General features: G+C 41.0%; 55 non-coding genes across 55 annotated transcripts; all 55 read left to right on the forward strand.

Annotated features, from left to right (window-relative positions):
• Positions 1–372: 372 nt before the first annotated feature.
• trnap-ugg lies at positions 373–444 on the forward strand. The gene has a single exon. It is a non-coding gene; the product is annotated as a tRNA-Pro (tRNA).
• A 1,218-nt stretch (positions 445–1,662) lies between these two features.
• Positions 1,663–1,734, forward strand: trnap-ugg. The gene has a single exon. It is a non-coding gene; the product is annotated as a tRNA-Pro (tRNA).
• Positions 1,735–1,970: 236 nt separating this feature from the next.
• Positions 1,971–2,042, forward strand: trnap-ugg. The gene has a single exon. It is a non-coding gene; the product is annotated as a tRNA-Pro (tRNA).
• Positions 2,043–2,280: 238 nt separating this feature from the next.
• trnap-ugg lies at positions 2,281–2,352 on the forward strand. Its single transcript has one exon. It is a non-coding gene; the product is annotated as a tRNA-Pro (tRNA).
• A 238-nt stretch (positions 2,353–2,590) lies between these two features.
• Positions 2,591–2,662, forward strand: trnap-ugg. The gene has a single exon. It is a non-coding gene; the product is annotated as a tRNA-Pro (tRNA).
• Positions 2,663–2,950: 288 nt separating this feature from the next.
• Positions 2,951–3,022, forward strand: trnap-ugg. The gene has a single exon. It is a non-coding gene; the product is annotated as a tRNA-Pro (tRNA).
• A 237-nt stretch (positions 3,023–3,259) lies between these two features.
• Positions 3,260–3,331, forward strand: trnap-ugg. The gene has a single exon. It is a non-coding gene; the product is annotated as a tRNA-Pro (tRNA).
• Positions 3,332–3,569: 238 nt separating this feature from the next.
• Positions 3,570–3,641, forward strand: trnap-ugg. The gene has a single exon. It is a non-coding gene; the product is annotated as a tRNA-Pro (tRNA).
• Positions 3,642–3,929: 288 nt separating this feature from the next.
• On the forward strand, positions 3,930–4,001 carry trnap-ugg. Its single transcript has one exon. It is a non-coding gene; the product is annotated as a tRNA-Pro (tRNA).
• Positions 4,002–4,238: 237 nt separating this feature from the next.
• Positions 4,239–4,310, forward strand: trnap-ugg. The gene has a single exon. It is a non-coding gene; the product is annotated as a tRNA-Pro (tRNA).
• Positions 4,311–4,548: 238 nt separating this feature from the next.
• trnap-ugg lies at positions 4,549–4,620 on the forward strand. Its single transcript has one exon. It is a non-coding gene; the product is annotated as a tRNA-Pro (tRNA).
• Positions 4,621–4,908: 288 nt separating this feature from the next.
• On the forward strand, positions 4,909–4,980 carry trnap-ugg. Its single transcript has one exon. It is a non-coding gene; the product is annotated as a tRNA-Pro (tRNA).
• A 237-nt stretch (positions 4,981–5,217) lies between these two features.
• Positions 5,218–5,289, forward strand: trnap-ugg. Its single transcript has one exon. It is a non-coding gene; the product is annotated as a tRNA-Pro (tRNA).
• Positions 5,290–5,887: 598 nt separating this feature from the next.
• On the forward strand, positions 5,888–5,959 carry trnap-ugg. The gene has a single exon. It is a non-coding gene; the product is annotated as a tRNA-Pro (tRNA).
• Positions 5,960–6,507: 548 nt separating this feature from the next.
• On the forward strand, positions 6,508–6,579 carry trnap-ugg. Its single transcript has one exon. It is a non-coding gene; the product is annotated as a tRNA-Pro (tRNA).
• Positions 6,580–6,816: 237 nt separating this feature from the next.
• On the forward strand, positions 6,817–6,888 carry trnap-ugg. Its single transcript has one exon. It is a non-coding gene; the product is annotated as a tRNA-Pro (tRNA).
• A 233-nt stretch (positions 6,889–7,121) lies between these two features.
• Positions 7,122–7,193, forward strand: trnap-ugg. Its single transcript has one exon. It is a non-coding gene; the product is annotated as a tRNA-Pro (tRNA).
• A 284-nt stretch (positions 7,194–7,477) lies between these two features.
• trnap-ugg lies at positions 7,478–7,549 on the forward strand. Its single transcript has one exon. It is a non-coding gene; the product is annotated as a tRNA-Pro (tRNA).
• Positions 7,550–8,094: 545 nt separating this feature from the next.
• Positions 8,095–8,166, forward strand: trnap-ugg. Its single transcript has one exon. It is a non-coding gene; the product is annotated as a tRNA-Pro (tRNA).
• A 237-nt stretch (positions 8,167–8,403) lies between these two features.
• trnap-ugg lies at positions 8,404–8,475 on the forward strand. Its single transcript has one exon. It is a non-coding gene; the product is annotated as a tRNA-Pro (tRNA).
• Positions 8,476–8,708: 233 nt separating this feature from the next.
• Positions 8,709–8,780, forward strand: trnap-ugg. The gene has a single exon. It is a non-coding gene; the product is annotated as a tRNA-Pro (tRNA).
• Positions 8,781–9,064: 284 nt separating this feature from the next.
• trnap-ugg lies at positions 9,065–9,136 on the forward strand. Its single transcript has one exon. It is a non-coding gene; the product is annotated as a tRNA-Pro (tRNA).
• Positions 9,137–9,420: 284 nt separating this feature from the next.
• Positions 9,421–9,492, forward strand: trnap-ugg. The gene has a single exon. It is a non-coding gene; the product is annotated as a tRNA-Pro (tRNA).
• Positions 9,493–9,725: 233 nt separating this feature from the next.
• On the forward strand, positions 9,726–9,797 carry trnap-ugg. The gene has a single exon. It is a non-coding gene; the product is annotated as a tRNA-Pro (tRNA).
• Positions 9,798–10,692: 895 nt separating this feature from the next.
• On the forward strand, positions 10,693–10,764 carry trnap-ugg. The gene has a single exon. It is a non-coding gene; the product is annotated as a tRNA-Pro (tRNA).
• A 289-nt stretch (positions 10,765–11,053) lies between these two features.
• Positions 11,054–11,125, forward strand: trnap-ugg. Its single transcript has one exon. It is a non-coding gene; the product is annotated as a tRNA-Pro (tRNA).
• A 238-nt stretch (positions 11,126–11,363) lies between these two features.
• trnap-ugg lies at positions 11,364–11,435 on the forward strand. The gene has a single exon. It is a non-coding gene; the product is annotated as a tRNA-Pro (tRNA).
• Positions 11,436–11,724: 289 nt separating this feature from the next.
• Positions 11,725–11,796, forward strand: trnap-ugg. The gene has a single exon. It is a non-coding gene; the product is annotated as a tRNA-Pro (tRNA).
• Positions 11,797–12,338: 542 nt separating this feature from the next.
• On the forward strand, positions 12,339–12,410 carry trnap-ugg. Its single transcript has one exon. It is a non-coding gene; the product is annotated as a tRNA-Pro (tRNA).
• Positions 12,411–12,691: 281 nt separating this feature from the next.
• Positions 12,692–12,763, forward strand: trnap-ugg. The gene has a single exon. It is a non-coding gene; the product is annotated as a tRNA-Pro (tRNA).
• Positions 12,764–12,996: 233 nt separating this feature from the next.
• On the forward strand, positions 12,997–13,068 carry trnap-ugg. The gene has a single exon. It is a non-coding gene; the product is annotated as a tRNA-Pro (tRNA).
• Positions 13,069–13,967: 899 nt separating this feature from the next.
• On the forward strand, positions 13,968–14,039 carry trnap-ugg. The gene has a single exon. It is a non-coding gene; the product is annotated as a tRNA-Pro (tRNA).
• A 234-nt stretch (positions 14,040–14,273) lies between these two features.
• trnap-ugg lies at positions 14,274–14,345 on the forward strand. Its single transcript has one exon. It is a non-coding gene; the product is annotated as a tRNA-Pro (tRNA).
• A 284-nt stretch (positions 14,346–14,629) lies between these two features.
• trnap-ugg lies at positions 14,630–14,701 on the forward strand. The gene has a single exon. It is a non-coding gene; the product is annotated as a tRNA-Pro (tRNA).
• A 234-nt stretch (positions 14,702–14,935) lies between these two features.
• trnap-ugg lies at positions 14,936–15,007 on the forward strand. Its single transcript has one exon. It is a non-coding gene; the product is annotated as a tRNA-Pro (tRNA).
• A 447-nt stretch (positions 15,008–15,454) lies between these two features.
• On the forward strand, positions 15,455–15,526 carry trnap-ugg. The gene has a single exon. It is a non-coding gene; the product is annotated as a tRNA-Pro (tRNA).
• A 233-nt stretch (positions 15,527–15,759) lies between these two features.
• trnap-ugg lies at positions 15,760–15,831 on the forward strand. Its single transcript has one exon. It is a non-coding gene; the product is annotated as a tRNA-Pro (tRNA).
• A 238-nt stretch (positions 15,832–16,069) lies between these two features.
• Positions 16,070–16,141, forward strand: trnap-ugg. The gene has a single exon. It is a non-coding gene; the product is annotated as a tRNA-Pro (tRNA).
• Positions 16,142–16,425: 284 nt separating this feature from the next.
• trnap-ugg lies at positions 16,426–16,497 on the forward strand. The gene has a single exon. It is a non-coding gene; the product is annotated as a tRNA-Pro (tRNA).
• A 548-nt stretch (positions 16,498–17,045) lies between these two features.
• trnap-ugg lies at positions 17,046–17,117 on the forward strand. Its single transcript has one exon. It is a non-coding gene; the product is annotated as a tRNA-Pro (tRNA).
• Positions 17,118–18,020: 903 nt separating this feature from the next.
• Positions 18,021–18,092, forward strand: trnap-ugg. Its single transcript has one exon. It is a non-coding gene; the product is annotated as a tRNA-Pro (tRNA).
• Positions 18,093–18,326: 234 nt separating this feature from the next.
• trnap-ugg lies at positions 18,327–18,398 on the forward strand. Its single transcript has one exon. It is a non-coding gene; the product is annotated as a tRNA-Pro (tRNA).
• Positions 18,399–18,941: 543 nt separating this feature from the next.
• On the forward strand, positions 18,942–19,013 carry trnap-ugg. Its single transcript has one exon. It is a non-coding gene; the product is annotated as a tRNA-Pro (tRNA).
• Positions 19,014–19,552: 539 nt separating this feature from the next.
• On the forward strand, positions 19,553–19,624 carry trnap-ugg. Its single transcript has one exon. It is a non-coding gene; the product is annotated as a tRNA-Pro (tRNA).
• An 855-nt stretch (positions 19,625–20,479) lies between these two features.
• On the forward strand, positions 20,480–20,551 carry trnap-ugg. The gene has a single exon. It is a non-coding gene; the product is annotated as a tRNA-Pro (tRNA).
• Positions 20,552–20,788: 237 nt separating this feature from the next.
• trnap-ugg lies at positions 20,789–20,860 on the forward strand. The gene has a single exon. It is a non-coding gene; the product is annotated as a tRNA-Pro (tRNA).
• A 233-nt stretch (positions 20,861–21,093) lies between these two features.
• On the forward strand, positions 21,094–21,165 carry trnap-ugg. The gene has a single exon. It is a non-coding gene; the product is annotated as a tRNA-Pro (tRNA).
• Positions 21,166–21,403: 238 nt separating this feature from the next.
• trnap-ugg lies at positions 21,404–21,475 on the forward strand. Its single transcript has one exon. It is a non-coding gene; the product is annotated as a tRNA-Pro (tRNA).
• Positions 21,476–22,324: 849 nt separating this feature from the next.
• Positions 22,325–22,396, forward strand: trnap-ugg. The gene has a single exon. It is a non-coding gene; the product is annotated as a tRNA-Pro (tRNA).
• A 235-nt stretch (positions 22,397–22,631) lies between these two features.
• trnap-ugg lies at positions 22,632–22,703 on the forward strand. The gene has a single exon. It is a non-coding gene; the product is annotated as a tRNA-Pro (tRNA).
• A 236-nt stretch (positions 22,704–22,939) lies between these two features.
• Positions 22,940–23,011, forward strand: trnap-ugg. Its single transcript has one exon. It is a non-coding gene; the product is annotated as a tRNA-Pro (tRNA).
• Positions 23,012–23,246: 235 nt separating this feature from the next.
• On the forward strand, positions 23,247–23,318 carry trnap-ugg. Its single transcript has one exon. It is a non-coding gene; the product is annotated as a tRNA-Pro (tRNA).
• A 237-nt stretch (positions 23,319–23,555) lies between these two features.
• On the forward strand, positions 23,556–23,627 carry trnap-ugg. The gene has a single exon. It is a non-coding gene; the product is annotated as a tRNA-Pro (tRNA).
• Positions 23,628–23,865: 238 nt separating this feature from the next.
• On the forward strand, positions 23,866–23,937 carry trnap-ugg. Its single transcript has one exon. It is a non-coding gene; the product is annotated as a tRNA-Pro (tRNA).
• A 235-nt stretch (positions 23,938–24,172) lies between these two features.
• Positions 24,173–24,244, forward strand: trnap-ugg. The gene has a single exon. It is a non-coding gene; the product is annotated as a tRNA-Pro (tRNA).
• The last annotated feature ends 472 nt before the right edge of the window (positions 24,245–24,716 follow it).

Genomic DNA, 24,716 nt, shown 5'->3' on the forward strand with positions numbered 1-24,716 from the left:
ACTCATTACACGTCACTGACAATGGACGATTTCGTCAGGCAGACATTAAAGAAAGAGACCTTTTATTGGCTCGTTGGTCTAGGGGTATGATTCTCGCTTTGGGTGCGAGAGGTCCCGGGTTCAAATCCCGGACGAGCCCAACAGTAAATTTGGCTAATGTAGACTGTTTATTTATGTGGGTGAAAACACATAAAATATTTAATTGACAATTTAGACAACGTAGTGGCGATAGCTGTATTGTCGGTCTCTAAAATGTAACTGGTACTTGGATGAAAACACAACTTTTCTTTTTACAAGACATGTTGACTCATTACACGTCACTGACAATGGACGATTTCGTCAGGCAGACATTAAAGAAAGAGACCTTTTATTGGCTCGTTGGTCTAGGGGTATGATTCTCGCTTTGGGTGCGAGAGGTCCCGGGTTCAAATCCCGGACGAGCCCAACAGTAAATTTGGCTAATGTAGACTGTTTAATTATGTGGATGAAAAAACATAGAAATGTGTAATTGAAAATTCAGTCAACGTAGTGGCAATAGCTGTATTGTCGGTCTCTACCAAAAATGTAACTGGTTCTTGGATGAAAACACAACATTTCTTTTTACAAGACATGTTGACTCATTACACGTCACTGACAATGGACGATTTCGTCAGGCAGACATTAAAGAAAGAGACCTTTTATTGGCTTGTTGGTCTAGGGGTATGATTCTCGCTTTGGGTGCGAGAGGTCCCGGGTTCAAATCCCGGACGAGCCCAACAGTAAATTTGGGTGCGAGAGGTCCCGGGTTCAAATCCCGGACGAGCCCAACAGTAAATTTGGCTAATGTAGACTGTTTATTTATGTGGGTGAAAACACATAAAATGTTTAATTGACAATTTAGACAACGTAGTGGCGATAGCTGTATTGTCGCTCTGTACCAAACATGTAATTGGTACTTGGATGAAAACACAACATTTCTTTTTACAAGACATGTTGACTCATTACACGTCACTGACAATGGACGATTTCGTCAGGCAGACATTAAAGAAAGAGACCTTTTATTGGCTCGTTGGTCTAGGGGTATGATTCTCGCTTTGGGTGCGAGAGGTCCCTGGTTCAAATCCCGGACGAGCCCAACAGTAAATTTGGCTAATGTAGACTGTTTAATTATGTGCGTGAAAAAACATAGAAATGTGTAATTGAAAATTCAGTCAACGTAGTGGCAATAGCTGTATTGTCGGTCTCTACCAAAAATGTAACTGGTTCTTGGATGAAAATACAACATTTCTTTTTACAAGACATGTTGACTCATTACACGTCACTGACAATGGACGATTTCGTCAGGCAGACATTAAAGAAAGAGACCTTTTATTGGCTCGTTGGTCTAGGGGTATGATTCTCGCTTTGGGTGCGAGAGGTCCCGGTTTCAAATCCCGGACGAGCCCAACAGTAAATTTGGCTAATGTAGACTGTTTAATTATGTGGGTGAAAAAACATAGAAATGTGTCATTGAAAATTCAGTCAACGTAGTGGCAATAGCTGTATTGTCGGTCTCTACCAAAAATGTAACTGGTTCTTGGATGAAAACACAACATTTCTTTTTACAAGACATGTTGACTCATTACACGTCACTGACAATGGACGATTTCGTCAGGCAGACATTAAAGAAAGAGACCTTTTATTGGCTCGTTGGTCTAGGGGTATGATTCTCGCTTTGGGTGCGAGAGGTCCCGGGTTCAAATCCCGGACGAGCCCAACAGTAAATTTGGCTAATGTAGACTGTTTATTATGTGGGTGAAAACACATAAAATATTTAATTGACAATTTAGACAACGTAGTGGCGATAGCTGTATTGTCGCTCTGTACCAAAAATGTAACTGGTACTTGGATGAAAACACAACTTTTCTTTTTACAAGACATGTTGACTCATTACACGTCACTGACAATGGACGATTTCGTCAGGCAGACATTAAAGAAAGAGACCTTTTATTGGCTCGTTGGTCTAGGGGTATGATTCTCGCTTTGGGTGCGAGAGGTCCCGGGTTCAAATCCCGGACGAGCCCAACAGTAAATTTGGCTAATGTAGACTGTTTATTTATGTGGGTGAAAACACATAAAATGTTTAATTGACAATTTAGACAACGTAGTGGCGAATAGCTGTATTGTCGGCTCTGTACCAAAATGTAACTGGTACTTGGATGAAAACACAACTTTTCTTTTTACAAGACATGTTGACTCATTACACGTCACTGACAATGGACGATTTCGTCAGGCAGACATTAAAGAAAGAGACCTTTTATTGGCTCGTTGGTCTAGGGGTATGATTCTCGCTTTGGGTGCGAGAGGTCCCGGGTTCAAATCCCGGACGAGCCCAACAGTAAATTTGGCTAATGTAGACTGTTTAATTATGTGGGTGAAAAAACATAGAAATGTGTCATTGAAAATTCAGTTAACGTAGTGGCAATAGCTGTATTGTCGGTCTCTACCAAAAATGTAACTGGTTCTTGGATGAAAACACAACATTTCTTTTTACAAGACATGTTGACTCATTACACGTCACTGACAATGGACGATTTCGTCAGGCAGACATTAAAGAAAGAGACCTTTTATTGGCTCGTTGGTCTAGGGGTATGATTCTCGCTTTGGGTGCGAGAGGTCCCGGGTTCAAATCCCGGACGAGCCCAACAGTAAATTTGGGTGCGAGAGGTCCCGGGTTCAAATCCCGGACGAGCCCAACAGTGAATTTGGCTAATGTAGACTGTTTATTTATGTGGGTGAAAACACATAAATTGTTTAATTGACAATTTAGACAACGTAGTGGCGATAGCTGTATTGTCGCTCTGTACCAAACATGTAATTGGTACTTGGATGAAAACACAACATTTCTTTTTACAAGACATGTTGACTCATTACACGTCACTGACAATGGACGATTTCGTCAGGCAGACATTAAAGAAAGAGACCTTTTATTGGCTCGTTGGTCTAGGGGTATGATTCTCGCTTTGGGTGCGAGAGGTCCCGGGTTCAAATCCCGGACGAGCCCAACAGTAAATTTGGCTAATGTAGACTGTTTATTTATGTGGGTGAAAACACAAAAAATGTTTAATTGACAATTTAGACAACGTAGTGGCGATAGCTGTATTGTCGCTCTGTACCAAACATGTAATTGGTACTTGGATGAAAACACAACTTTTCTTTTTACAAGACATGTTGACTCATTACACGTCACTGACAATGGACGATTTCGTCAGGCAGACATTAAAGAAAGAGACCTTTTATTGGCTCGTTGGTCTAGGGGTATGATTCTCGCTTTGGGTGCGAGAGGTCCCGGGTTCAAATCCCGGACGAGCCCAACAGTAAATTTGGCTAATGTAGACTGTTTAATTATGTGGGTGAAAAAACATAGAAATGTGTCATTGAAAATTCAGTTAACGTAGTGGCAATAGCTGTATTGTCGGTCTCTACCAAAAATGTAACTGGTTCTTGGATGAAAACACAACATTTCTTTTTACAAGACATGTTGACTCATTACACGTCACTGACAATGGACGATTTCGTCAGGCAGACATTAAAGAAAGAGACCTTTTATTGGCTCGTTGGTCTAGGGGTATGATTCTCGCTTTGGGTGCGAGAGGTCCCGGGTTCAAATCCCGGACGAGCCCAACAGTAAATTTGGGTGCGAGAGGTCCCGGGTTCAAATCCCGGACGAGCCCAACAGTGAATTTAGCTAATGTAGACTGTTTATTTATGTGGGTGAAAACACTTAAAATGTTTAATTGACAATTTAGACAACGTAGTGGCGATAGCTGTATTGTCGCTCTGTACCAAAAATGTAACTGGTACTTGGATGAAAACACAACTTTTCTTTTTACAAGACATGTTGACTCATTACACGTCACTGACAATGGACGATTTCGTCAGGCAGACATTAAAGAAAGAGACCTTTTATTGGCTCGTTGGTCTAGGGGTATGATTCTCGCTTTGGGTGCGAGAGGTCCCGGGTTCAAATCCCGGACGAGCCCAACAGTAAATTTGGCTAATGTAGACTGTTTATTTATGTGGGTGAAAACACAAAAAATGTTTAATTGACAATTTAGACAACGTAGTGGCGATAGCTGTATTGTCGCTCTGTACCAAACATGTAATTGGTACTTGGATGAAAACACAACATTTCTTTTTACAAGACATGTTGACTCATTACACGTCACTGACAATGGACGATTTCGTCAGGCAGACATTAAAGAAAGAGACCTTTTATTGGCTCGTTGGTCTAGGGGTATGATTCTCGCTTTGGGTGCGAGAGGTCCCGGGTTCAAATCCCGGACGAGCCCAACAGTAAATTTGGCTAATGTAGACTGTTTAATTATGTGGGTGAAAAAACATAGAAATGTGTAATTGAAAATTCAGTCAACGTAGTGGCAATAGCTGTATTGTCGGTCTCTACCAAAAATGTAACTGGTTCGTGGATGAAAACACAACATTTCTTTTTACAAGACATGTTGACTCATTACACGTCACTGACAATGGACGATTTCGTCAGGCAGACATTAAAGAAAGAGACCTTTTATTGGCTCGTTGGTCTAGGGGTATGATTCTCGCTTTGGGTGCGAGAGGTCCCGGGTTCAAATCCCGGACGAGCCCAACAGTAAATTTGGGTGCGAGAGGTCCCGGGTTCAAATCCCGGACGAGCCCAACAGTGAATTTGGCTAATGTAGACTGTTTATTTATGTGGGTGAAAACACATAAAATGTTTAATTGACAATTTAGACAACGTAGTGGCGATAGCTGTATTGTCGCTCTGTACCAAAAATGTAACTGGTACTTGGATGAAAACACAACATTTCTTTTTACAAGACATGTTGACTCATTACACGTCACTGACAATGGACGATTTCGTCAGGCAGACATTAAAGAAAGAGACCTTTTATTGGCTCGTTGGTCTAGGGGTATGATTCTCGCTTTGGGTGCGAGAGGTCCCGGGTTCAAATCCCGGACGAGCCCAACAGTAAATTTGGCTAATGTAGACTGTTTATTTATGTGGGTGAAAACACAAAAAATGTTTAATTGACAATTTAGACAACGTAGTGGCGATAGCTGTATTGTCGCTCTGTACCAAACATGTAATTGGTACTTGGATGAAAACACAACATTTCTTTTTACAAGACATGTTGACTCATTACACGTCACTGACAATGGACGATTTCGTCAGGCAGACATTAAAGAAAGAGACCTTTTATTGGCTCGTTGGTCTAGGGGTATGATTCTCGCTTTGGGTGCGAGAGGTCCCGGGTTCAAATCCCGGACGAGCCCAACAGTAAATTTGGCTAATGTAGACTGTTTAATTATGTGGGTGAAAAAACATAGAAATGTGTAATTGAAAATTCAGTCAACGTAGTGGCAATAGCTGTATTGTCGGTCTCTACCAAAAATGTAACTGGTTCTTGGATGAAAACACAACATTTCTTTTTACAAGACATGTTGACTCATTACACGTCACTGACAATGGACGATTTCGTCAGGCAGACATTAAAGAAAGAGACCTTTTATTGGCTCGTTGGTCTAGGGGTATGATTCTCGCTTTGGGTGCGAGAGGTCCCGGGTTCAAATCCCGGATGAGCCCAACAGTAAATTTGGGTGCGAGAGGTCCCGGGTTCAAATCCCGGACGAGCCCAACAGTGAATTTGGCTAATGTAGACTGTTTATTTATGTGGGTGAAAACACTTAAAATGTTTAATTGACAATTTAGACAACGTAGTGGCGATAGCTGTATTGTCGCTCTGTACCAAACATGTAACTGGTACTTGGATGAAAACACAACATTTCTTTTTACAAGACATGTTGACTCATTACACGTCACTGACAATGGACGATTTCGTCAGGCAGACATTAAAGAAAGAGACCTTTTATTGGCTCGTTGGTCTAGGGGTATGATTCTCGCTTTGGGTGCGAGAGGTCCCGGGTTCAAATCCCGGACGAGCCCAACAGTAAATTTGGCTAATGTAGACTGTTTATTTTATGTGGGTGAAAACACAAAAAATGTTTAATTGACAATTTAGACAACGTAGTGGCGATAGCTGTATTGTCGCTCTGTACCAAACATGTAATTGGTACTTGGATGAAAACACAACATTTCTTTTTACAAGACATGTTGACTCATTACACGTCACTGACAATGGACGATTTCGTCAGGCAGACATTAAAGAAAGAGACCTTTTATTGGCTCGTTGGTCTAGGGGTATGATTCTCGCTTTGGGTGCGAGAGGTCCCGGGTTCAAATCTCGGACGAGCCCAACAGTAAATTTGGCTAATGTAGACTGTTTAATTATGTGGGTGAAAAAACATAGAAATGTGTAATTGAAAATTCAGTAAACGTAGTGGCAATAGCTGTATTGTCGGTCTCTACCAAAAATGTAACTGGTTCTTGGATGAAAATACAACATTTCTTTTTACAAGACATGTTGACTCATTACACGTCACTGACAATGGACGATTTCGTCAGGCAGACATTAAAGAAAGAGACCTTTTATTGGCTCGTTGGTCTAGGGGTATGATTCTCGCTTTGGGTGCGAGAGGTCCCGGGTTCAAATCCCGGACGAGCCCAACAGTAAATTTGGCTAATGTAGACTGTTTATTTATGTGGGTGAAAACACATAAAATATTTAATTGACAATTTAGACAACGTAGTGGCGATAGCTGTATTGTCGCTCTGTACCAAAAATGTAACTGGTACTTGGATGAAAACACAACATTTCTTTTTACAAGACATGTTGACTCATTACACGTCACTGACAATGGACGATTTCGTCAGGCAGACATTAAAGAAAGAGACCTTTTATTGGCTCGTTGGTCTAGGGGTATGATTCTCGCTTTGGGTGCGAGAGGTCCCGGGTTCAAATCCCGGACGAGCCCAACAGTAAATTTGGCTAATGTAGACTGTTTATTTATGTGGGTGAAAACACATAAAATATTTAATTGACAATTTAGACAACGTAGTGGCAATAGCTGTATTGTCGGTCTCTAAAATGTAACTGGTACTTGGATGAAAACACAACATTTCTTTTTACAAGACATGTTGACTCATTACACGTCACTGACAATGGACGATTTCGTCAGGCAGACATTAAAGAAAGAGACCTTTTATTGGCTCGTTGGTCTAGGGGTATGATTCTCGCTTTGGGTGCGAGAGGTCCCGGGTTCAAATCCCGGACGAGCCCAACAGTAAATTTGGGTGCGAGAGGTTCCGGGTTCAAATCCCGGACGAGCCCAACAGTAAATTTGGCTAATGTAGACTGTTTATTTATGTGGGTGAAAACACATAAAATATTTAATTGACAATTTAGACAACGTAGTGGCGATAGCTGTATTGTCGGTCTCTAAAATGTAACTGGTACTTGGATGAAAACACAACTTTTCTTTTTACAAGACATGTTGACTCATTACACGTCACTGACAATGGACGATTTCGTCAGGCAGACATTAAAGAAAGAGACCTTTTATTGGCTCGTTGGTCTAGGGGTATGATTCTCGCTTTGGGTGCGAGAGGTCCCGGGTTCAAATCCCGGACGAGCCCAACAGTAAATTTGGCTAATGTAGACTGTTTTTTATGTGGGTGAAAACACTTAAAATGTTTAATTGACAATTTAGACAACGTAGTGGCGATAGCTGTATTGTCGCTCTGTACCAAAAATGTAACTGGTACTTGGATGAAAACACAACTTTTCTTTTTACAAGACATGTTGACTCATTACACGTCACTGACAATGGACGATTTCGTCAGGCAGACATTAAAGAAAGAGACCTTTTATTGGCTCGTTGGTCTAGGGGTATGATTCTCGCTTTGGGTGCGAGAGGTCCCGGGTTCAAATCTCGGACGAGCCCAACAGTAAATTTGGCTAATGTAGACTGTTTAATTATGTGGGTGAAAAAACATAGAAATGTGTAATTGAAAATTCAGTAAACGTAGTGGCAATAGCTGTATTGTCGGTCTCTACCAAAATGTAACTGGTTCTTGGATGAAAATACAACATTTCTTTTTACAAGACATGTTGACTCATAACACGTCACTGACAATGGACGATTTCGTCAGGCAGACATTAAAGAAAGAGACCTTTTATTGGCTCGTTGGTCTAGGGGTATGATTCTCGCTTTGGGTGCGAGAGGTCCCGGGTTCAAATCCCGGACGAGCCCAACAGTAAATTTGGCTAATGTAGACTGTTTATTTATGTGGGTGAAAACACATAAAATATTTAATTGACAATTTAGACAACGTAGTGGCGATAGCTGTATTGTCGCTCTGTACCAAAAATGTAACTGGTACTTGGATGAAAACACAACATTTCTTTTTACAAGACATGTTGACTCATTACACGTCACTGACAATGGACGATTTCGTCAGGCAGACATTAAAGAAAGAGACCTTTTATTGGCTCGTTGGTCTAGGGGTATGATTCTCGCTTTGGGTGCGAGAGGTCCCGGGTTCAAATCCCGGACGAGCCCAACAGTAAATTTGGCTAATGTAGACTGTTTATTTATGTGGGTGAAAACACATAAAATATTTAATTGACAATTTAGACAACGTAGTGGCAATAGCTGTATTGTCGGTCTCTAAAATGTAACTGGTACTTGGATGAAAACACAACATTTCTTTTTACAAGACATGTTGACTCATTACACGTCACTGACAATGGACGATTTCGTCAGGCAGACATTAAAGAAAGAGACCTTTTATTGGCTCGTTGGTCTAGGGGTATGATTCTCGCTTTGGGTGCGAGAGGTCCCGGGTTCAAATCCCGGACGAGCCCAACAGTAAATTTGGGTGCGAGAGGTTCCGGGTTCAAATCCCGGAAGAGCCCAACAGTAAATTTGGCTAATGTAGACTGTTTATTTATGTGGGTGAAAACACATAAAATATTTAATTGACAATTTAGACAACGTAGTGGCGATAGCTGTATTGTCGGTCTCTAAAATGTAACTGGTACTTGGATGAAAACACAACTTTTCTTTTTACAAGACATGTTGACTCATTACACGTCACTGACAATGGACGATTTCGTCAGGCAGACATTAAAGAAAGAGACCTTTTATTGGCTCGTTGGTCTAGGGGTATGATTCTCGCTTTGGGTGCGAGAGGTCCCGGGTTCAAATCCCGGACGAGCCCAACAGTAAATTTGGGTGCGAGAGGTTCCGGGTTCAAATCCCGGACGAGCCCAACAGTAAATTTGGCTAATGTAGACTGTTTATTTATGTGGGTGAAAACACATAAAATATTTAATTGACAATTTAGACAACGTAGTGGCGATAGCTGTATTGTCGGTCTCTAAAATGTAACTGGTACTTGGATGAAAACACAACTTTTCTTTTTACAAGACATGTTGACTCATTACACGTCACTGACAATGGACGATTTCGTCAGGCAGACATTAAAGAAAGAGACCTTTTATTGGCTCGTTGGTCTAGGGGTATGATTCTCGCTTTGGGTGCGAGAGGTCCCGGGTTCAAATCCCGGACGAGCCCAACAGTAAATTTGGCTAATGTAGACTGTTTAATTATGTGGGTGAAAACACATAAAATGTTTAATTGACAATTTAGACAACGTAGTGGCGATAGCTGTATTGTCGGTCTCTAAAATGTAACTGGTTCTTGGATGAAAACACAACATTTCTTTTTACAAGACATTTTGACTCATTACACGTCACTGACAATGGACGATTTCGTCAGGCAGACATTAAAGAAAGAGACCTTTTATTGGCTCGTTGGTCTAGGGGTATGATTCTCGCTTTGGGTGCGAGAGGTCCCGGGTTCAAATCCCGGACGAGCCCAACAGTAAATTTGGGTGCGAGAGGTTCCGGGTTCAAATCCCGGACGAGCCCAACAGTAAATTTGGCTAATGTAGACTGTTTATTTATGTGGGTGAAAACACATAAAATATTTAATTGACAATTTAGACAACGTAGTGGCGATAGCTGTATTGTCGGTCTCTAAAATGTAACTGGTACTTGGATGAAAACACAACTTTTCTTTTTACAAGACATGTTGACTCATTACACGTCACTGACAATGGACGATTTCGTCAGGCAGACATTAAAGAAAGAGACCTTTTATTGGCTCGTTGGTCTAGGGGTATGATTCTCGCTTTGGGTGCGAGAGGTCCCGGGTTCAAATCCTGGACGAGCCCAACAGTGAATTTGTCTAATGTAGACTGTTTATTTATGTGGGTGAAAACACATAAAATGTTTAATTGACAATTTAGACAACGTAGTGGCAATAGCTGTATTGTCGGTCTCTAAAATGTAACTGGTTCTTGGATGAAAACACAACATTTCTTTTTACAAGACATGTTGACTCATTACACGTCACTGACAATGGACGATTTCGTCAGGCAGACATTAAAGAAAGAGACCTTTTATTGGCTCGTTGGTCTAGGGGTATTATTCTCGCTTTGGGTGCGAGAGGTCCCGGGTTCAAATCCCGGACGAGCCCAACAGTGAATTTGTCTAATGTGGACTGTTTATTTATGTGGGTGAAAACACATAAAATGTTTAATTGACAATTTAGACAACGTAGTGGCGATAGCTGTATTGTCGGTCTCTAAAATGTAACTGGTTCTTGGATGAAAACACAACATTTCTCATTACTCATTACACATCACTCATTACACATCACTGACAATGGACGATTTCGTCAGGCAGACATTAAAGAAAGAGACCTTTTATTGGCTCGTTGGTCTAGGGGTATGATTCTCGCTTTGGGTGCGAGAGGTCCCGGGTTCAAATCCCGGACGAGCCCGACAGTAAATTTGGGTGCGAGAGGTCCCGGGTTCAAATCCCGGACGAGCCCAACAGTGAATTTGGCTAATGTAGACTGTTTATTTATGTGGGTGAAAACACATAAAATGTTTAATTGACAATTTAGACAACGTAGTGGCGATAGCTGTATTGTCGCTCTGTACCAAAAATGTAACTTGGTACTTGGATGAAAACACAACATTTCTTTTTACAAGACATGTTGACTCATTACACGTCACTGACAATGGACGATTTCGTCAGGCAGACATTAAAGAAAGAGACCTTTTATTGGCTCGTTGGTCTAGGGGTATGATTCTCGCTTTGGGTGCGAGAGGTCCCGGGTTCAAATCCCGGACGAGCCCAACAGTAAATTTGGCTAATGTAGACTGTTTATTTATGTGGGTGAAAACACATAAAATGTTTAATTGACAATTTAGACAACGTAGTGGCGATAGCTGTATTGTCGCTCTGTACCAAACATGTAACTTGGTACTTGGATGAAAACACAACATTTCTTTTTACAAGACATGTTGACTCATTACACGTCACTGACAATGGACGATTTCGTCAGGCAGACATTAAAGAAAGAGACCTTTTATTGGCTCGTTGGTCTAGGGGTATGATTCTCGCTTTGGGTGCGAGAGGTCCCGGGTTCAAATCCCGGACGAGCCCAACAGTAAATTTGGGTGCGAGAGGTCCCGGGTTCAAATCCCGGACGAGCCCAACAGTAAATTTGGCTAATGTAGACTGTTTAATTATCTGGGTGAAAAAACATAGAAATGTGTAATTGAAAATTCAGTAAACGTAGTGGCAATAGCTGTATTGTCGGTCTCTACCAAAAATGTAACTGGTTCTTGGATGAAAATACAACATTTCTTTTTACAAGACATGTTGACTCATTACACGTCACTGACAATGGACGATTTCGTCAGGCAGACATTAAAGAAAGAGACCTTTTATTGGCTCGTTGGTCTAGGGGTATGATTCTCGCTTTGGGTGCGAGAGGTCCCGGGTTCAAATCCCGGACGAGCCCAACAGTAAATTTGGCTAATGTAGACTCTTTATTTATGTGGGTGAAAACACATAAAATATTTAATTGACAATTTAGACAACGTAGTGGCGATAGCTGTATTGTCGCTCTGTACCAAAAATGTAACTGGTACTTGGATGAAAACACAACATTTCTTTTTACAAGACATGTTGACTCATTACACGTCACTGACAATGGACGATTTCGTCAGGCAGACATTAAAGAAAGAGACCTTTTATTGGCTCGTTGGTCTAGGGGTATGATTCTCGCTTTGGGTGCGAGAGGTCCCCGATTCAAATCCCGGACGAGCCCAACAGTAAATTTGGCTAATGTAGACTGTTTATTTATGTGGGTGAAAACACATAAAATATTTAATTGACAATTTAGACAACGTAGTGGCGATAGCTGTATTGTCGGTCTCTAAAATGTAACTGGTACTTGGATGAAAACACAACTTTTCTTTTTACAAGACATGTTGACTCATTACACGTCACTGACAATGGACGATTTCGTCAGGCAGACATTAAAGAAAGAGACCTTTTATTGGCTCGTTGGTCTAGGGGTATGATTCTCGCTTTGGGTGCGAGAGGTCCCGGGTTCAAATCCCGGACGAGCCCAACAGTGAATTTGTCTAATGTAGACTGTTTATTTATGTGGGTGAAAACACATAAAATGTTTAATTGACAATTTAGACAACGTAGTGAAAAAACATAGAAATGTGTAATTGAAAATTCAGTCAACGTAGTGGCAATAGCTGTATTGTCGGTCTCTACCAAAAATGTAACTGGTACTTGGATGAAAACACAACATTTCTTTTTACAAGACATGTTGACTCATTACACGTCACTGACAATGGACGATTTCGTCAGGCAGACATTAAAGAAAGAGACCTTTTATTGGCTCGTTGGTCTAGGGGTATGATTCTCGCTTTGGGTGCGAGAGGTCCCGGGTTCAAATCCCGGACGAGCCCAACAGTGAATTTGTCTAATGTAGACTGTTTATTTATGTGGGTGAAAACACATAAAATGTTTAATTGACAATTTAGACAACGTAGTGGCAATAGCTGTATTGTCGGTCTCTAAAATGTAACTGGTACTTGGATGAAAACACAACTTTTCTTTTTACAAGACATGTTGACTCATTACACGTCACTGACAATGGACGATTTCGTGAGGCAGACATTAAAGAAAGAGTCCTTTTATTGGCTCGTTGGTCTAGGGGTATGATTCTCGCTTTGGGTGCGAGAGGTCCCGGGTTCAAATCCCGGACGAGCCCAACAGTAAATTTGGGTGCGAGAGGTCCCGGGTTCAAATCCCGGACGAGCCCAACAGTAAATTTGGCTAATGTAGACTGTTTATTTATGTGGGTGAAAACACATAAAATATTTAATTGACAATTTAGACAACGTAGTGGCAATAGCTGTATAGTCGGACTCTAAAATGTAACTGGTACTTGGATGAAAACACAACTTTTCTTTTTACAAGACATGTTGACTCATTACACGTCACTGACAATGGACGATTTCGTCAGGCAGACATTAAAGAAAGAGACCTTTTATTGGCTCGTTTGTCTAGGGGTATGATTCTCGCTTTGGGTGCGAGAGGTCCCGGGTTCAAATCCCGGACGAGCCCAACAGTAAATTTGGCTAATGTAGACTGTTTAATTATGTGGGTGAAAAAACATAGAAATGTGTCATTGAAAATTCAGTCAACGTAGTGGCAATAGCTGTATTGTCGGTCTCTACCAAAAATGTAACTGGTACTTGGATGAAAACACAACATTTCTTTTTACAAGACATGTTGACTCATTACACGTTACTGACAATGGACGATTTTGTGAGGCAGACATTAAAGAAAGAGACCTTTTATTAGCTCGTTGGTCTAGGGGTATGATTCTCGCTTTGGGTGCGAGAGGTCCCGGGTTTAAATCCCGGGGGAGCCCGACAGTGAATTTGGCTAATGTAGACTGTTTATTTATGTGGGTGAAAACACATAAAATGTTTAATTCACAATTTAGACAACGTAGTGGCAATAGCTGTATTGTCGGTCTCTAAAATGTAACTGGTACTTGGATGAAAACACAACATTTCTTTTTACAAGACATGTTGACTCATTACACGTCACTGACAATGGACGATTTCGTCAGGCAGACATTAAAGAAAGAGACCTTTTATTGGCTCGTTGGTCTAGGGGTATGATTCTCGCTTTGGGTGCGAGAGGTCCCGGGTTCAAATCCCGGACGAGCCCAACAGTAAATTTGGCTAATGTAGACTGTTTATTTATGTGGGTGAAAAAACATAGAAATGTGTCATTGAAAATTCAGTCAACGTAGTGGCAATAGCTGTATTGTCGGTCTCTAAAATGTAACTGGTACTTGGATGAAAACACAACTTTTCTTTTTACAAGACATGTTGACTCATTACACGTCACTGACAATGGACGATTTCGTCAGGCAGACATTAAAGAAAGAGACCTTTTATTGGCTCGTTGGTCTAGGGGTATGATTCTCGCTTTGGGTGCGAGAGGTCCCGGGTTCAAATCCCGGACGAGCCCAACAGTAAATTTGGGTGCGAGAGGTCCCGGGTTCAAATCCCGGACGAGCCCAACAGTAAATTTGGCTAATGTAGACTGTTTATTTATGTGGGTGAAAACACATAAAATATTTAATTGACAATTTAGACAACGTAGTGGCAATAGCTGTATAGTCGGACTCTAAAATGTAACTGGTACTTGGATGAAAACACAACTTTTCTTTTTACAAGACATGTTGACTCATTACACGTCACTGACAATGGACGATTTCGTCAGGCAGACATTAAAGAAAGAGACCTTTTATTGGCTCGTTGGTCTAGGGGTATGATTCTCGCTTTGGGTGCGAGAGGTCCCGGGTTCAAATCCCGGACGAGCCCAACAGTAAATTTGGCTAATGTAGACTGTTTATTTATGTGGGTGAAAAAACATAGAAATGTGTCATTGAAAATTCAGTCAACGTAGTGGCAATAGCTGTATTGTCGGTCTCTAAAATGTAACTGGTACTTGGATGAAAACACAACTTTTCTTTTTACAAGACATGTTGACTCATTACACGTCACTGACAATGGACGATTTCGTCAGGCAGACATTAAAGAAAGAGACCTTTTATTGGCTCGTTGGTCTAGGGGTATGATTCTCGCTTTGGGTGCGAGAGGTCCCGGGTTCAAATCCCGGACGAGCCCAACAGTAAATTTGGGTGCGAGAGGTCCCGGGTTCAAATCCCGGACGAGCCCAACAGTAAATTTGGCTAATGTAGACTGTTTATTTATGTGGGTGAAAACACATAAAATATTTAATTGACAATTTAGACAACGTAGTGGCAATAGCTGTATAGTCGGACTCTAAAATGTAACTGGTACTTGGATGAAAACACAACTTTTCGGACGAGCCCAACAATAAATTTGGCTAATGTAGACTGTTTATTTATGTGGGTGAAAAAACATAGAAATGTGTCATTGAAAATTCAGTCAACGTAGTGGCAATAGCTGTATTGTCGGTCTCTACCAAAAATGTAACTGGTTCTTGGATGAAAACACAACATTTCTTTTTACAAGACATGTTGACTCATTACACGTCACTGACAATGGACGATTTCGTGAGGCAGACATTAAAGAAAGAGACCTTTTATTGGCTCGTTGGTCTAGGGGTATGATTCTCGCTTTGGGTGCGAGAGGTCCCGGGTTCAAATCCCGGACGAGCCCAACAGTGAATTTGGCTAATGTAGACTGTTTATTTATGTGGGTGAAAACACATAAAATGTTTAATTGAAAATTTAGTCAACGTAGTGGCAATAGCTGTATTGTCGGTCTCTAAAATGTAACTGGTACTTGGATGAAAACACAACTTTTCTTTTTACAAGACATGTTGACTCATTACACGTCACTGACAATGGACGATTTCGTCAGGCAGACATTAAAGAAAGAGACCTTTTATTGGCTCGTTGGTCTAGGGGTATGATTCTCGCTTTGGGTGCGAGAGGTCCCGGGTTCAAATCCCGGACGAGCCCAACATTGAATTTGGCTAATGTAGACTGTTTATTTATGTGGGTGAAAAAACATAGAAATGTGTCATTGAAAATTTAGTCAACGTAGTGGCAATAGCTGTATTGTCGGTCTCTACCAAAAATGTAACTGGTTCTTGGATGAAAACACAACATTTCTCTTTACAAGACATGTTGACTCATTACACGTCACTGACAATGGACGATTTCGTCAGGCAGACATTAAAGAAAGAGACCTTTTATTGGCTCGTTGGTCTAGGGGTATGATTCTCGCTTTGGGTGCGAGAGGTCCCGGGTTCAAATCCCGGACGAGCCCAACAGTAAATTTGGGTGCGAGAGGTCCCGGATTCAAATCCCGGACGAGCCCAACAGTAAATTTGGCTAATGTAGACTGTTTATTTATGTGGGTGAAAACACATAAAATATTTAATTGACAATTTAGACAACGTAGTGGCAATAGCTGTATAGTCGGACTCTAAAATGTAACTGGTACTTGGATGAAAACACAACTTTTCTTTTTACAAGACATGTTGACTCATTACACGTCACTGACAATGGACGATTTCGTCAGGCAGACATTAAAGAAAGAGACCTTTTATTGGCTCGTTGGTCTAGGGGTATGATTCTCGCTTTGGGTGCGAGAGGTCCCGGGTTCAAATCCCGGACGAGCCCAACAGTAAATTTGGCTAATGTAGACTGTTTAATTATGTGGGTGAAAAAACATAGAAATGTGTCATTGAAAATTCAGTCAACGTAGTGGCAATAGCTGTATTGTCGGTCTCTACCAAAAATGTAACTGGTACTTGGATGAAAACACAACATTTCTTTTTACAAGACATGTTGACTCATTACACGTTACTGACAATGGACGATTTTGTGAGGCAGACATTAAAGAAAGAGACCTTTTATTAGCTCGTTGGTCTAGGGGTATGATTCTCGCTTTGGGTGCGAGAGGTCCCGGGTTCAAATCCCGGACGAGCCCAACATTGAATTTGGCTAATGTAGACTGTTTATTTATGTGGGTGAAAAAACATAGAAATGTGTCATTGAAAATTTAGTCAACGTAGTGGCAATAGCTGTATTGTCGGTCTCTACCAAAAATGTAACTGGTTCTTGGATGAAAACACAACATTTCTCTTTACAAGACATGTTGACTCATTACACGTCACTGACAATGGACGATTTCGTCAGGCAGACATTAAAGAAAGAGACCTTTTATTGGCTCGTTGGTCTAGGGGTATGATTCTCGCTTTGGGTGCGAGAGGTCCCGGGTTCAAATCCCGGACGAGCCCAACAGTAAATTTGGGTGCGAGAGGTCCCGGGTTCAAATCCCGGACGAGCCCAACAGTAAATTTGGCTAATGTAGACTGTTTATTTATGTGGGTGAAAACACATAAAATATTTAATTGACAATTTAGACAACGTAGTGGCAATAGCTGTATAGTCGGACTCTAAAATGTAACTGGTACTTGGATGAAAACACAACTTTTCTTTTTACAAGACATGTTGACTCATTACACGTCACTGACAATGGACGATTTCGTCAGGCAGACATTAAAGAAAGAGACCTTTTATTGGCTCGTTTGTCTAGGGGTATGATTCTCGCTTTGGGTGCGAGAGGTCCCGGGTTCAAATCCCGGACGAGCCCAACAGTAAATTTGGCTAATGTAGACTGTTTAATTATGTGGGTGAAAAAACATAGAAATGTGTCATTGAAAATTCAGTCAACGTAGTGGCAATAGCTGTATTGTCGGTCTCTACCAAAAATGTAACTGGTTCTTGGATGAAAACACAACATTTCTTTTTACAAGACATGTTGACTCATTACACGTCACTGACAATGGACGATTTTCGTCAGGCAGACATTAAAGAAAGAGACCTTTTATTAGGCTCGTTGGTCTAGGGGTATGATTCTCGCTTTGGGTGCGAGAGGTCCCGGGTTCAAATCCCGGGACGAGCCCCAACAGTGAATTTGGCTAATGTAGACTGTTTATTTATGTGGGTGAAAACACATAAAATGTTTAATTGACAATTTAGACAACGTAGTGGCAATAGCTGTATTGTCGGTCTCTAAAATGTAACTGGTACTTGGATGAAAACACAACATTTCTTTTTACAAGACATGTTGACTCATTACACGTCACTGACAATGGACGATTTCGTCAGGCAGACATTAAAGAAAGAGACCTTTTATTGGCTCGTTGGTCTAGGGGTATGATTCTCGCTTTGGGTGCGAGAGGTCCCGGGTTCAAATCCCGGACGAGCCCAACAGTAAATTTGGCTAATGTAGACTGTTTATTTATGTGGGTGAAAAAACATAGAAATGTGTCATTGAAAATTCAGTCAACGTAGTGGCAATAGCTGTATAGTCGGTCTCTAAAATGTAACTGGTACTTGGATGAAAACACAACTTTTCTTTTTACAAGACATGTTGACTCATTACACGTCACTGACAATGGACGATTTCGTCAGGCAGACATTAAAGAAAGAGACCTTTTATTGGCTCGTTGGTCTAGGGGTATGATTCTCGCTTTGGGTGCGAGAGGTCCCGGGTTCAAATCCCGGACGAGCCCAACAGTGAATTTGTCTAATGTAGACTGTTTATTTATGTGGGTGAAAACACATAAAATGTTTAATTGACAATTTAGACAACGTAGTGGCAATAGCTGTATTGTCGGTCTCTAAAATGTAACTGGTACTTGGATGAAAACACAACTTTTCTTTTTACAAGACATGTTGACTCATTACACGTCACTGACAATGGACGATTTCGTCAGGCAGACATTAAAGAAAGAGACCTTTTATTGGCTCGTTGGTCTAGGGGTATGATTCTCGCTTTGGGTGTGAGAGGTCCCGGGTTCAAATCCCGGACGAGCCCAACAGTGAATTTGGCTAATGTAGACTGTTTATTTATGTGGGTGAAAAAACATAGAAATGTGTCATTGAAAATTTAGTCAACGTAGTGGCAATAGCTGTATTGTCGGTCTCTACCAAAAATGTAACTGGTTCTTGGATGAAAACACAACATTTCTCTTTACAAGACATGTTGACTCATTACACGTCACTGACAATGGACGATTTCGTCAGGCAGACATTAAAGAAAGAGACCTTTTATTGGCTCGTTGGTCTAGGGGTATGATTCTCGCTTTGGGTGCGAGAGGTCCCGGGTTCAAATCCCGGACGAGCCCAACAGTGAACTTGTCTAATGTAGACTGTTTATTTATGTGGGTGAAAACACATAAAATGTTTAATTGACAATTTAGACAACGTAGTGGCAATAGCTGTATTGTCGGTCTCTAAAATGTAACTGGTACTTGGATGAAAACACAACTTTTCTTTTTACAAGACATGTTGACTCATTACACGTCACTGACAATGGACGATTTCGTCAGGCAGACATTAAAGAAAGAGACCTTTTATTGGCTCGTTGGTCTAGGGGTATGATTCTCGCTTTGGGTGCTGAGAGGTCCCGGGTTCAAATCCCGGACGAGCCCAACAGTGAATTTGTCTAATGTAGACTGTTTATTTATGTGGGTGAAAACACATAAAATATTTAATTGACAATTTAGACAACGTAGTGGCGATAGCTGTATTGTCGGTCTCTAAAATGTAACTGGTACTTGGATGAAAACACAACTTTTCTTTTTACAAGACATGTTGACTCATTACACGTCACTGACAATGGACGATTTCGTCAGGCAGACATTAAAGAAAGAGACCTTTTATTGGCTCGTTGGTCTAGGGGTATGATTCTCGCTTTGGGTGCGAGAGGTCCCGGGTTCAAATCCCGGACGAGCCCAACAGTAAATTTGGCTAATGTAGACTGTTTATTTATGTGGGTGAAAAAACATAGAAATGTGTCATTGAAAATTCAGTCAACGTAGTGGCAATAGCTGTATTGTCGGTCTCTACCAAAAATGTAACTGGTTCTTGGATGAAAACACAACATTTCTTTTTACAAGACATGTTGACTCATTACACGTCACTGACAATGGACGATTTCGTCAGGCAGACATTAAAGAAAGAGACCTTTTATTGGCTCGTTGGTCTAGGGGTATGATTCTCGCTTTGGGTGCGAGAGGTCCCAGGTTCAAATCCCGGACGAGCCCAACAGTAAATTTGGCTAATGTAGACTGTTTATTTATGTGGGTGAAAACACATAAAATATTTAATTGACAATTTAGACAACGTAGTGGCGATAGCTGTATTGTCGGTCTCTAAAAATGTAACTGGTACTTGGATGAAAACACAACTTTTCTTTTTACAAGACATGTTGACTCATTACACGTCACTGACAATGGACGATTTCGTCAGGCAGACATTAAAGAAAGAGACCTTTTATTGGCTCGTTGGTCTAGGGGTATGATTCTCGCTTTGGGTGCGAGAGGTCCTCGGGTTCAAATCCCGGACTGAGCCCAACAGTGAATTTGGCTAATGTAGACTGTTTATTTATGTGGGTGAAAACACATAAAATGTTTAATTGACAATTTAGACAACGTAGTGGCAATAGCTGTATTGTCGCTCTGTACCAAACATGTAACTGGTACTTGGATGAAAACACAACATTTCTTTTTACAAGACATGTTGACTCATTACACGTCACTGACAATGGACGATTTCGTCAGGCAGACATTAAAGAAAGAGACCTTTTATTGGCTCGTTGGTCTAGGGGTATGATTCTCGCTTTGGGTGCGAGAGGTCCCGGGTTCAAATCCCGGACGAGCCCAACAGTGAATTTGTCTAATGTAGACTGTTTATTTATGTGGGTGAAAACACATAAAATGTTTAATTGACAATTTAGACAACGTAGTGGCGATAGCTGTATTGTCGCTCTGTACCAAAAATGTAACTGGTACTTGGATGAAAACACAACTTTTCTTTTTACAAGACATGTTGACTCATTACACGTCACTGACAATGGACGATTTCGTCAGGCAGACATTAAAGAAAGAGACCTTTTATTGGCTCGTTGGTCTAGGGGTATGATTCTCGCTTTGGGTGCGAGAGGTCCCGGGTTCAAATCCCGGACGAGCCCAACAGTGAATTTGTCTAATGTAGACTGTTTATTTATGTGGGTGAAAACACATAAAATATTTAATTGACAATTTAGACAACGTAGTGGCGATAGCTGTATTGTCGGTCTCTAAAATGTAACTGGTACTTGGATGAAAACACAACTTTTCTTTTTACAAGACATGTTGACTCATTACACGTCACTGACAATGGACGATTTCGTCAGGCAGACATTAAAGAAAGAGACCTTTTATTGGCTCGTTGGTCTAGGGGTATGATTCTCGCTTTGGGTGCGAGAGGTCCCGGGTTCAAATCCCGGACGAGCCCAACAGTAAATTTGGCTAATGTAGACTGTTTATTTATGTGGGTGAAAAAACATAGAAATGTGTCATTGAAAATTCAGTCAACGTAGTGGCAATAGCTGTATTGTCGGTCTCTACCAAAAATGTAACTGGTTCTTGGATGAAAACACAACATTTCTTTTTACAAGACATGTTGACTCATTACACGTCACTGACAATGGACGATTTCGTCAGGCAGACATTAAAGAAAGAGACCTTTTATTGGCTCGTTGGTCTAGGGGTATGATTCTCGCTTTGGGTGCGAGAGGTCCCGGGTTCAAATCCCGGACGAGCCCAACAGTAAATTTGGCTAATGTAGACTGTTTATTTATGTGGGTGAAAACACATAAAATATTTAATTGACAATTTAGACAACGTAGTGGCGATAGCTGTATTGTCGGTCTCTAAAATGTAACTGGTACTTGGATGAAAACACAACTTTTCTTTTTACAAGACATGTTGACTCATTACACGTCACTGACAATGGACGATTTCGTCAGGCAGACATTAAAGAAAGAGACCTTTTATTGGCTCGTTGGTCTAGGGGTATGATTCTCGCTTTGGGTGCGAGAGGTCTCGGGTTCAAATCCCGGACGAGCCCAACAGTGAATTTGGCTAATGGAGACTGTTTATTTATGTGGGTGAAAACACATAAAATGTTTAATTGACAATTTAGACAACGTAGTGGCAATAGCTGTATTGTCGCTCTGTACCAAAATGTAACTGGTACTTGGATGAAAACACAACATTTCTTTTTACAAGACATGTTGACTCATTACACGTCACTGACAATGGACGATTTCGTCAGGCAGACATTAAAGAAAGAGACCTTTTATTGGCTCGTTGGTCTAGGGGTATGATTCTCGCTTTGGGTGCGAGAGGTCTCGGGTTCAAATCCCGGATGAGCCCAACAGTGAATTTGGCTAATGTAGACTGTTTATTTATGTGGGTGAAAACACATAAAATGTTTAATTGACAATTTAGACAACGTAGTGGCAATAGCTGTATTGTCGGTCTCTACCAAAATGTAACTGGTACTTGGATGAAAACACAACTTTTCTTTTTACAAGACATGTTGACTCATTACACGTCACTGACAATGGACGATTTCGTCAGGCAGACATTAAAGAAAGAGACCTTTTATTGGCTCGTTGGTCTAGGGGTATGATTCTCGCTTTGGGTGCGAGAGGTCCCGGGTTCAAATCCCGGACGAGCCCAACAGTAAATTTGGCTAATGTAGACTGTTTATTTATGTGGGTGAAAACACATAAAATGTTTAATTGACAATTTAGACAACTTAGTGGCGATAGCTGTATTGTCGGTCTCTACAAAATGTAACTGGTACTTGGATGAAAACACAACTTTTCTTTTTACAAGACATGTTGACTCATTACACGTCATTGACAATGGACGATTTCGTCAGGCAGACATTAAAGAAAGAGACCTTTTATTGGCTCGTTGGTCTAGGGGTATGATTCTCGCTTTGGGTGCGAGAGGTCCCGGGTTCAAATCCCGGACGAGCCCAACAGTGAATTTAGCTAATGTAGACTGTTTATTTATGTGGGTGAAAACACTTAAAATGTTTAATTGACAATTTAGACAACGTAGTGGCGATAGCTGTATTGTCGCTCTGTACCAAAATGTAACTGGTACTTGGATGAAAACACAACATTTCTTTTTACAAGACATGTTGACTCATTACACGTCACTGACAATGGACGATTTCGTCAGGCAGACATTAAAGAAAGAGACCTTTTATTGGCTCGTTGGTCTAGGGGTATGATTCTCGCTTTGGGTGCGAGAGGTCCCGGGTTCAAATCCCGGACGAGCCCAACAGTGAATTTGGCTAATGTAGACTGTTTATTTATGTGGGTGAAAACACATAAAATGTTTAATTGACAATTTAGACAACGTAGTGGCAATAGCTGTATTGTCGGTCTCTACAAAATGTAACTGGTACTTGGATGAAAACACAACTTTTCTTTTTACAAGACATGTTGACTCATTACACGTCACTGACAATGGACGATTTCGTCAGGCAGACATTAAAGAAAGAGACCTTTTATTGGCTCGTTGGTCTAGGGGTATGATTCTCGCTTTGGGTGCGAGAGGTCCCGGGTTCAAATCCCGGACGAGCCCAACAGTAAATTTGGCTAATGTAGACTGTTTATTTATGTGGGTGAAAACACATAAAATATTTAATTGACAATTTAGACAACGTAGTGGCAATAGCTGTATTGTCGGTCTCTACCAAAAATGTAACTGGTTCTTGGATGAAAACACAACTTTTCTTTTTACAAGACATGTTGACTCATTACACGTCACTGACAATGGACGATTTCGTCAGGCAGACATTAAAGAAAGAGACCTTTTATTGGCTCGTTGGTCTAGGGGTATGATTCTCGCTTTGGGTGCGAGAGGTCCCGGGTTCAAATCCCGGACGAGCCCAACAGTAAATTTGGCTAATGTAGACTGTTTATTTATGTGGGTGAAAAAACATAGAAATGTGTCATTGAAAATTTAGTCAACGTAGTGGCAATAGCTGTATTGTCGGTCTCTACCAAAAATGTAACTGGTTCTTGGATGAAAACACAACATTTCTTTTTACAAGACATGTTGACTCATTACACGTCACTGACAATGGACGATTTCGTCAGGCAGACATTAAAGAAAGAGACCTTTTATTGGCTCGTTGGTCTAGGGGTATGATTCTCGCTTTGGGTGCGAGAGGTCCCGGGTTCAAATCCCGGACGAGCCCAACAGTAAATTTGGCTAATGTAGACTGTTTATTTATGTGGGTGAAAACACATAAAATGTTTAATTGACAATTTAGACAACGTAGTGGCAATAGCTGTATTGTCGGTCTCTAAAAAATGTAACTGGTACTTGGATGAAAACACAACTTTTCTTTTTACAAGACATGTTGACTCATTACACGTCACTGACAATGGACGATTTCGTCAGGCAGACATTAAAGAAAGAGACCTTTTATTGGCTCGTTGGTCTAGGGGTATGATTCTCGCTTTGGGTGCGAGAGGTCCCGGGTTCAAATCCCGGACGAGCCCAACAGTAAATTTGGCTAATGTAGACTGTTTATTTATGTGGGTGAAAACACATAGAAATGTGTCATTGAAAATTCAGTACAACGTAGTGGCAATAGCTGTATTGTCGGTCTCTACCAAAAATGTAACTGGTTACTTGGATGAAAACACAACATTTCTTTTACAAGACATGTTGACTCATTACACGTCACTGACAATGGACGATTTCGTCAGGCAGACATTAAAGAAAGAGACCTTTTATTGGCTCGTTGGTCTAGGGGTATGATTCTCGCTTTGGGTGCGAGAGGTCCCCGATTCAAATCCCGGACGAGCCCAACAGTAAATTTGGCTAATGTAGACTGTTTATTTATGTGGGTGAAAACACATAAAATGTTTAATTGACAATTTAGACAACGTAGTGGCAATAGCTGTATTGTCGGTCTCTAAAAATGTAACTGGTACTTGGATGAAAACACAACTTTTCTTTTTACAAGAC

The sequence above is a fragment of the Cyclopterus lumpus genome, chromosome 10, assembly GCF_009769545.1.
Source record: "Cyclopterus lumpus isolate fCycLum1 chromosome 10, fCycLum1.pri, whole genome shotgun sequence".
Classification (NCBI taxonomy): Eukaryota; Metazoa; Chordata; class Actinopteri; order Perciformes; family Cyclopteridae; genus Cyclopterus; species Cyclopterus lumpus.